The following is an 8,743-nucleotide window of genomic DNA, read 5'->3' as shown; positions in this document are numbered from 1 at the left end:
CACACGTGTAAGGACAGAAGAAACTATGAATGCACTTAAGAATGATCTATTAAATCAGGACTGGGACAATGTGTACAAAGAAACTGATATTGATATTGCATATGGCATATTTTTAAGAATATTCATGGAATTGTACGATAAAAACTGTCCAACAATAAAATACAACAGAAAGCACAAATATTCAGATAGACCATGGATTACTAAGGGTTTACAAAATGCATGTAAAAAGAAAAATACACTCTATAGGGAATTCCTAAAACAACGAACAAAAGATGCTGAAAATAAATATAAAAAATACAAAAATAAGTTGACGAATATTATACGTGTATGTAGAAAGGAGTATTATAGTAAAATATTGAACAACAATAAACATAATATGAAGGGAATATGGGATGTTTTAAATGGTATCATTAAAAATAATTCTGGATAACAAAGTTATCCTCAATACTTTATCGACAATGGCAATATTATGGAAAACACTGCTGATAAGGTCAACAGCTTTAATCATTATTTTGTAAATATTGGACTAAAACTGGCAGAACAAATTCCTGAGTCACTGCCATCAGTAGACTGTAGTGAAAACCTGATTGATAGGAACCCTAACTCAATGTTCCTCACATCAGTGGAGGAAAATGTAATAATTGACATTGTACACATGTGTAAATATAAAACATCAACTGATTGTAATGATATTGACATGAAAATCGTCAAGAAGGTCATTGAAGGAATTGTAGGACCTCTAACATATATTTGCAACTTATCATTTCAGACGGGAAAAGTGCCAAACAAAATGAAAATAGCTAAAGTTGTGCCGCTGTATAAAACTGGGGATAGACGCCACTTCACAAATTACAGGCCTGTTTCTTTACTACCACAATTCTCCAAAATCCTAGAAAACCTGTTTAATAAACGATTAGACAAATTCTTAGATAAATATAAATTACTCTCTGACAGTCAATATGGATTCAGATCAAAAAGATCAACATCTCTGGCATTAATCGAATCAATTGAGGAGATTACAAATGCTATAGATCAGAAACAGTATGCGGCTGGAGTATTTCTGGATCTCAAGAAAGCATTCGACACAATCAATCATGACATATTAATTAATAAACTGGAACGGTACGGGATCAGGGGGGTTGTACTGCAATGGGTGAAAAATTATTTAAGTGACAGGAAACAATTTGTGAAGCTGGGTGTCCATTCCTCATCATGCTTGGACATTGCTTGTGGTGTTCCACAAGGCTCTGTACTGGGTCCAAAATTATTTATTATTTATATAAATGATATTTGTAAGGCATCTGATATATTAAAATTAGTATTATTTGCAGATGACACAAATATTTTTTGTTCTGGGGGGAATCTAAAGGAGCTGCTGGATACAATTACTTCAGAAATGTGCAAAATTAAAAAATGGTTTAACAGGAACAAACTATCGCTAAATCTAAGTAAAACTAAAATAATCTTATTTGGGAATTCCCTTAGAAATGCACAAGTGCCGATTCATATAGATGGTGTGGAAATTGAAAGAGTACTTGACCATGAGTTTCTTGGTGTGATTATAGATGATAAATTAAACTGGAAGTCTCATATAAATCATATACATAACAAAATTTCAAGAAGTGTCTCAATCTTGAGTAAAGTAAAACACATTCTGGACCACAAATCACTCCACATTCTCTATTGTTCCCTGATTGCACCGTATTTGAATTACTGTGCAGAGGTGTGGGGCAATACTTACAAATGTTCGCTATCATCAATCTTTATATTACAAAAAAGGGCCAAAGGATAATCCATAAAACTGGTTACAGAGATCATACAAATCCACTATTCTTAAAATCAAAAATTCTAAAATTCACAGATCTGGTTCATTTTCTCACTGCACAAATTATATATAAAGCAATAAATAACCTGCTTCCTGACAATATTCTAAAAATGTTTTCTAAAAGGGAACGGGGATACAATTTGAGGGGGGAATTAAATTTAAAACATCCTCGTATCCATACAACATTAAAAAGTTTTTGCATCTCTGTGTGTGGAGTGAAGCTGTGGAACAGACTAAGTAAAGATATAAAACAATGTCCGAGCATGGCACAGTTTAAAAAGCGGTTTAAGGAGATGGTTTTTACAGGGTACAGGGAAGAGGTAGAGATTTGATTGGGTGTTCTTGTCCAATATTTTCATGTGTGTGCGGGTGCACGGGTATGTTGGTATGGGTATATATATATATTTGTAGGTTGTGTATCCTTTGAGGCGTTAATGGGGTTATTGAAAATGTGTATATGTCCTTATGTGTATATACGTATGTATGGATAGATAGAAACATATATGTATATATATATATATTAAAAAAAACCCAAAAAGAATAAAAAAAAATACACATGACATATAATATAATTGCAAGGAGGTATTTCTGTAGTCTATTGATTACTAGATAGTGGAAAAGGGGTGGGATTAAATAAGCTTATGCTTCTTCCTGCTCATTTTTGAACATGAAAGTTATTTGTAGTTGTGGTTGCTCGTTTTCTTTTTGTTTTGCTTTGTTTATTTGTCTCTTTTAATTCTATGTTGTTGTACTTTTTTAACATGTTCAAAATAAAGATTCAATCAATCAAATACTTACTGTAGGATTTGATCGTCTCATTGACTTATACAATCCTCATCTACAACTACACATGGATTTGCTTGTGTCTATGCAACATAAACAGCAAGAAAAAAAAAAAGAAGTTTTTTTTAATCTGGATGGCTTTGTGCAATCTTTTTTCAATATAACACTAATTATTAAACTTAAAATCTTTCTTGCCTACAAAATCTTGAATAATAAGGCCCCATCCTATCTTAATGACCTCATACTACCATATTATCCTGACCAAACACTTGGCTTTCAGACTGGTGGCTTACATGTGGTTCCTAGAGCTTTCAGACGCAAAATGGGAGACAGCGCATAAAGCTTTAAGGCACCTCTTTTGTGGAACCAGCTCCCAGTTTGAATTCAGAAGACAGACACTCGCTCTGCTTTTAAGATTAGTCTTAAAACTTCCCTTTATTTAAAAAAAAAAAAAGATTCCAACAGTTATAGGCTGGATCAGCTTATCCTGAACCATCCCTTAGTTATGCTATAATAGGCCTAGACTGCTGAGAGGCTTCCCATGATGCACTGGATACTTTCTCTTCTTTGTGTGGGAAACTCTGGGAAGATCAGAACCTTCTGAAGTATTCACACCAGGCTGTCTGGCACCAACAACCATACCACTTTCAGAGTCATTAAATTCAGCGGTCCCCAACCCCCGGGCCGGTCCCGGAGTCGTTTGATACCGGGTCGCGAGAGTTGAGGCTCGAGTGTGAAATGTATGGTTTTCAGGGTGTTTACCAGTTTTTACCGTTATTTTTTAAATCGTTTTTATCGTTAACTCTGTTTCTCTGGGTCTTTTCCCGTGTGTTATGCATAAATCTTCTTTTTTTTGGTACCAGTATTGGTTTTATGTTGTTGTATTTATCTGGGACAACTTAAAGGCCGGTCCGTGAAAATATTGTCGGACATCATCAGCATAGTTGGAGAGATCAAGTGTGTCTGAATCTTTGTGCTATCCCAAAGGATGCACATTTTGGCAATCTTTTATTTTTTTTTACATAAAGATTAGCATGTTTTATAGTTAAATGAAAACATCGAATTGATGATACTACGCCTTCCATTTGTTACGTTTGGAGGTTTTCCTCCTCATCTGTACACACAAGTCAGCCTGAAATCAAAAGTGCAACCAAGAAATTGAGATAAGTGCTGTTTTTGTTGGCAGCACACTCAGACATGACTCCTTCCCCAGATCTGGTCCAGTTCAGTCAGGCAGGAGAGAAGCCAACAACTTCACTTAACTATAAAGCACTTACAAAGAACTACAGCAGCTTGTCTTTCCTCTCAACTAGTTTTCTAAAAGAAAAAGAAAAGTATCTGTCAAATCTAATAGTGTTTCCTGTGAACTACAGATAAAAAAAACAAAACAAAAACAGGTTGGCATTTTGCAATGCAGTCAATAAAAAAATTAAATAAGGTTCACAGACAAAACTGTTCTTTATCAGGCCTGACGTAACCTTTAACACCTCTTTACCTACTAATGTGTCTCATTATGCTCAGCTTGACTAACTAACTTCAGTAATTCCTGCATATTTGCAGTTTTACCAAATGACATAGTTCTGGGCACAAAACTAATGGTCTAATATCTCCTGCACACAAAGAAAGATCCAGAAATCCTGCATAGCCCTTAATTAATAGATGTACAATGCTCAAGTAGCAGTTAACCATCATCTACATTCACACCACTCAATCTCTCCCCGCTGAGTGTGCGCACAATAAAATATTCAGAAAGACAGCACATCAAAGTGGATTCAACACTCGGAGACCGAAAACGAGCTCAAACAGATAAAAATACGAAAGACTCGAGCAGCCAGAGGTAGTGCAGACTCTGAGCTGCACACCCGATGATCCATCCTCTACTTAATATTGACATTTTTAGCTAAATCTGCATTTCAAAAGATCACTGCTGCCATAGTCAGTCCTGAGAAAACATATATATAAAAACATGTTAAAATTAAATACAAGTGTATCTGAACCTGCGTCGTGCTCATATAGTCAGATATTTCAGAGTCACAAGTTCACACATCACTTTATCTTCACATCTGTGATGAATCCGTTGAGGATCATCAGTGAACCAAGCCTAGCATAGATGCCCTTGGACTGCAGGATGAAATCTGAGTACCTGGAGGAAAACCACACATGCAACTCCACAGAGAAAGGCCCCAGCAGGGGTTCAAACCAGTTCTAACCACTCCATCGCCATCCTGTCCGTCTTTCACAGGATATTTTAGGTAACTCTCATATTTGGTGCATTGTTTTGTACTTTGATGCTGTATGAGCACTGGAGGAGTAGATTATTTCCCCTCAGACCCTCATATGGCTTGGAAACGGTTGCAAATTGCATCAGCCTTTAGAGCAGTGGCTCTGGGCGTTACTGGGGCTGAAGCAAATACCTCAAACTGACGTGACTTGGGACGAGCGTGGTCCTCCATCACAGTAATATTCACTTCAGGGGATACTGGAGGGTAAAATTCCGGCTTTAAATAGTTGTTTGTAGCAGAGGTGCCTTTAGATTCTGTTGGCTCTCCATTTTTCTTGGAAACCAGCTGCCTGAAGCAAATCCTGTCCCCCCCTTCCCATTGGTTCAAACATTTAAACTTTTTCCACTAATGTAATTTCACACTGAAGTCAAACCTTTTTAAAAGTGATGGTTGTTTATTCCTTTACTATAACTGCAAACCCACTTATATGGCAACTATAACAATAGTAAAGTTTTCCAGATAGATGGCAGTGTAGAAAGTGGAAGTGCTACGTTTGCAGTCTTTTCCAATTCAAAAAGTTTTAGAATACATTTCAAACAGTGAGACTGATGTGAAATTTATAAACATTTCAAAGTGATGTCATGTGCTTTATGTAGTCTATACTGGTCTATTTGATATCCCCGTGTTGGTGTTGAGGCTCCATCGTCCTCATAATGTTGGTCCAGGATCAACGGTCATATCTTGGAATGTGGAGGGGAAAAACCCCTTTGTTTATATAAAACTCTTCTGGTAAGCATTTCAGGTGTTTACTTTATTAATTTATACAAAAATAAATAAATAAATTGTGTCATCGTTTTCTTGTTAGCCAAATTTAGTTTAGTTAGTCATGTTAGTTTCCTAGTGAAAGTTTAATAGCTTCTTGGGTAACGCTACCTGAACGCTTAGACATGACTGTTGATCCTGTACCAACATTATACATCTATTCAATTCAGTAGTTTTATTTACATAGCGCCAAATCATGACAGCAGCTCCCTCAAGGCACCTTCAATCAACCACTGTTGAGCAAGCACTTGGCAACAGTGGGAAGGAAAAACTCAATTTTAACCAGAAGAAACCTGCAGATCCAGGTTCAGGGAGAGACAGACATCTGTGAGAACCAGTTGGAGGTGATGGGAGCATTATTAAGTTTTTCAAATTTGTTAATTGATACTTCAACTAAGCATAGAACTGCTTAGTCTGTTTTAACCTCCTAATTCTCAGCTAAAAAATACAACACTCCTACGTGGCCAGAAAATAGGAGGTATTTATTAAAAACCTTCAGAGAATAGTTAAAAATCAAAACCCAAATTTGGTTTGTTTGACCAAGGTCTTTTAACACCCACTGCTCATTCAGTCTGAATCAGCCGATAGATCTGCAAACTTGTAGCTTTTTTTTTTTCTTAAACGAAACTCCAAGGGTGGCCCCATCCAAACCACGTGAGAACACTCATTCATCTTATATAACAATGTAAACACAGGACAAAGGGTGGTAACAAGAACATTTTCCTTTAAGATTTATATTTATTTGGAGACCATTTCCAGCAAACTAAATGCACCAGGATAGTTGCTATAGTTTGTGTACTCTGCTGCAGAATGCAAAGCATACCAGCCTACAGGAAGATTGCAGTGTACACCTGGTAGTCAGGTCAGATTGAGCTTGAATCATGTTCTCACCATAGAATAAAACTTTCTGGAGATGTAGCTCTGTAGTCCGAGCAGCGGAGCCAGATATTGTGATGACTAGGGATGGGTACCGGTATCCGGTGCCATGATGGCACCGGTTCTGACATAAACGGTAGTAACCAGACCGAAAAGCAGCGCACATTTCGGTGCTTTATTTCGGTGCTTTTTTTCCTGAGCTGTGATACACTTTCTTCTTCCTTACATTTGTATTGGCGGTTGGCAAACAACTGAAAGATGCATTACCGCCACCAACTGGTATGGAATGATACACTTTAGATTCTAGCCAATCATTTTAAGTTTCCGAGAATAGTAGGCGGGTCCAGGTACGTACGTTCTTTTAGAGCAGAGCTACAGATTAAAAATGTCCAAGGCGAAGCGGTCAAAGGTCTGGCTGTACTTCACAGCAAAAGATGCAAACTCAGCAGCTGCAACAAGTGCTTTAAGCTGATACTGTGATACTGTCAAAGGAGGTCACACCTCAAATCTGATGAAACACCTGGCGACGCATAGTGTTTTTTTTTTAAAGCCGAGAAATGCGCCGTATTTGATAGCTTGCTGCGAGACCTCACACCGAGCACATCTACTGCTTGTGGGTTGCCTGTTATCGGACCCGGAATTAGCAACATCCCCAAAAACCCGAAGAGGAGAGTCCTGGCCCCTAGCCCTGCCAGTGTAGCAGAAATGATGACGGATGATGATGGCAGCAGCAGCCGTTCTTCTCTGCGTGAGTAGCTTAATGTTGTTCGTGTGTAATTTACGTTGAGTAGGCTAACCACGTTATTACATTAATGCATGTAAGGTGAACAGCAAACACCATCATAGCTACATGCAGCTGTCTTCTTGTTTGATGGCAGATACTCCCTTCACCCTGGACAAAAAGGCTAAAATGACCAAAGAAAAAGTGGAAAACAGTTAAACATGAGAGGTTTTTGGACAAAGTTTGTGTTTTTTTCCATTGTTTAAGCACTGCTTCCAGCCAAGAGTGATACCATATATGCCCCATAGCTGCAGAAAAGGCTAACATTGTTATCTTTTTACAAAAAAACAGCTGAACATGAGAGGTTTTTGGACCACTTTTGTGTTTTCCATTCTTTAAGCACCGGTTTGAGCACCGTTTAAGCACCGGCACCGTTTCAAAAGTACCGGTTTGGCACCGGTATCGGATAAAACCTAAACGATACCCATCCCTAGTGATGACATTTGCACAAATTAACTAATCCAACAGCAAAAACCAAGCAGAGTTCAATTATAAGCACCTAAATAGTACATATGTGAAAACATCCTTAGATTACTCCCTGGAAGTCTTTTCTGGACAGACATCTTTACTTCTCTCCTGCCCCACCCAGCTCCCTCCGAGCTCCTCCACTTCACAAAGTGAAAGTTAAGTTGAAGGATCATGGTTCTTATGTAAAAGAGGCTATACAGTGTGTCGTGCAGACATGCAAGATGTCATAATAGGCCTGAGTGAAAGATATATACAAGAACATCTTAATCATGAGATTTGGCGATTTAATCAGGTAAGGTTTTCCACCCCCCCTTCTCATAGACCGATTGATTAAATCCCTCCACCTCAGTGTTCAGAGGTTACCTATATATTCAATGAAGAGCAGATTTAAAAAACAAAACAAAACAAAAAAAACCCCAACAACATCCATCCGCTTATCTCAAACACACACATCACACACATGGGGAGAAAAAAAAGAAAAGATGTTTGCCAGCTGGTACAAAGTGATTCTGGTTTCCATGGAAAGTACAGTCCCAGTCATCAATGTTTTCAATAACTCATGCACCTGGAAGTGTCCTGACACAGGCAGCTGTAAGTCATCAGAATCTGAGAGGCCTCCCCTTCATCGTTTTCATAGAACCGAATGTAACCTAGTCGTGTGAGCTGTCGGTGACCTCTGGAGGATTTTTAATTGGTTATCTGACTAAAATTATGACTCACCTTGTGCTTCAGTCTCCGAGTGAAATTCTATTGTTTTACAAATCTGTTTTTTTAGCCAAAAAAAGCTGACTTGTGTCTTCACATTCTACCTTCACAGGGTAACGATGCAGCTTGCTAAATAGCCTTGAAATAAACTAAACATGGCGACTTCTGGTTCCAAAATCCCAACATGGCTGTTACCAAAATCCCAACACTGAGGCTTCAAAATGCCCAGTTCAACACAGTGGCTACATCAGGCTGTGGTAA

Source organism: Neolamprologus multifasciatus, chromosome 5 (genome assembly GCF_963576455.1).
Source record: "Neolamprologus multifasciatus chromosome 5, fNeoMul1.2, whole genome shotgun sequence".
NCBI lineage: Eukaryota > Metazoa > Chordata > Actinopteri > Cichliformes > Cichlidae > Neolamprologus > Neolamprologus multifasciatus.
This window is presented reverse-complemented; position numbering follows the sequence as displayed.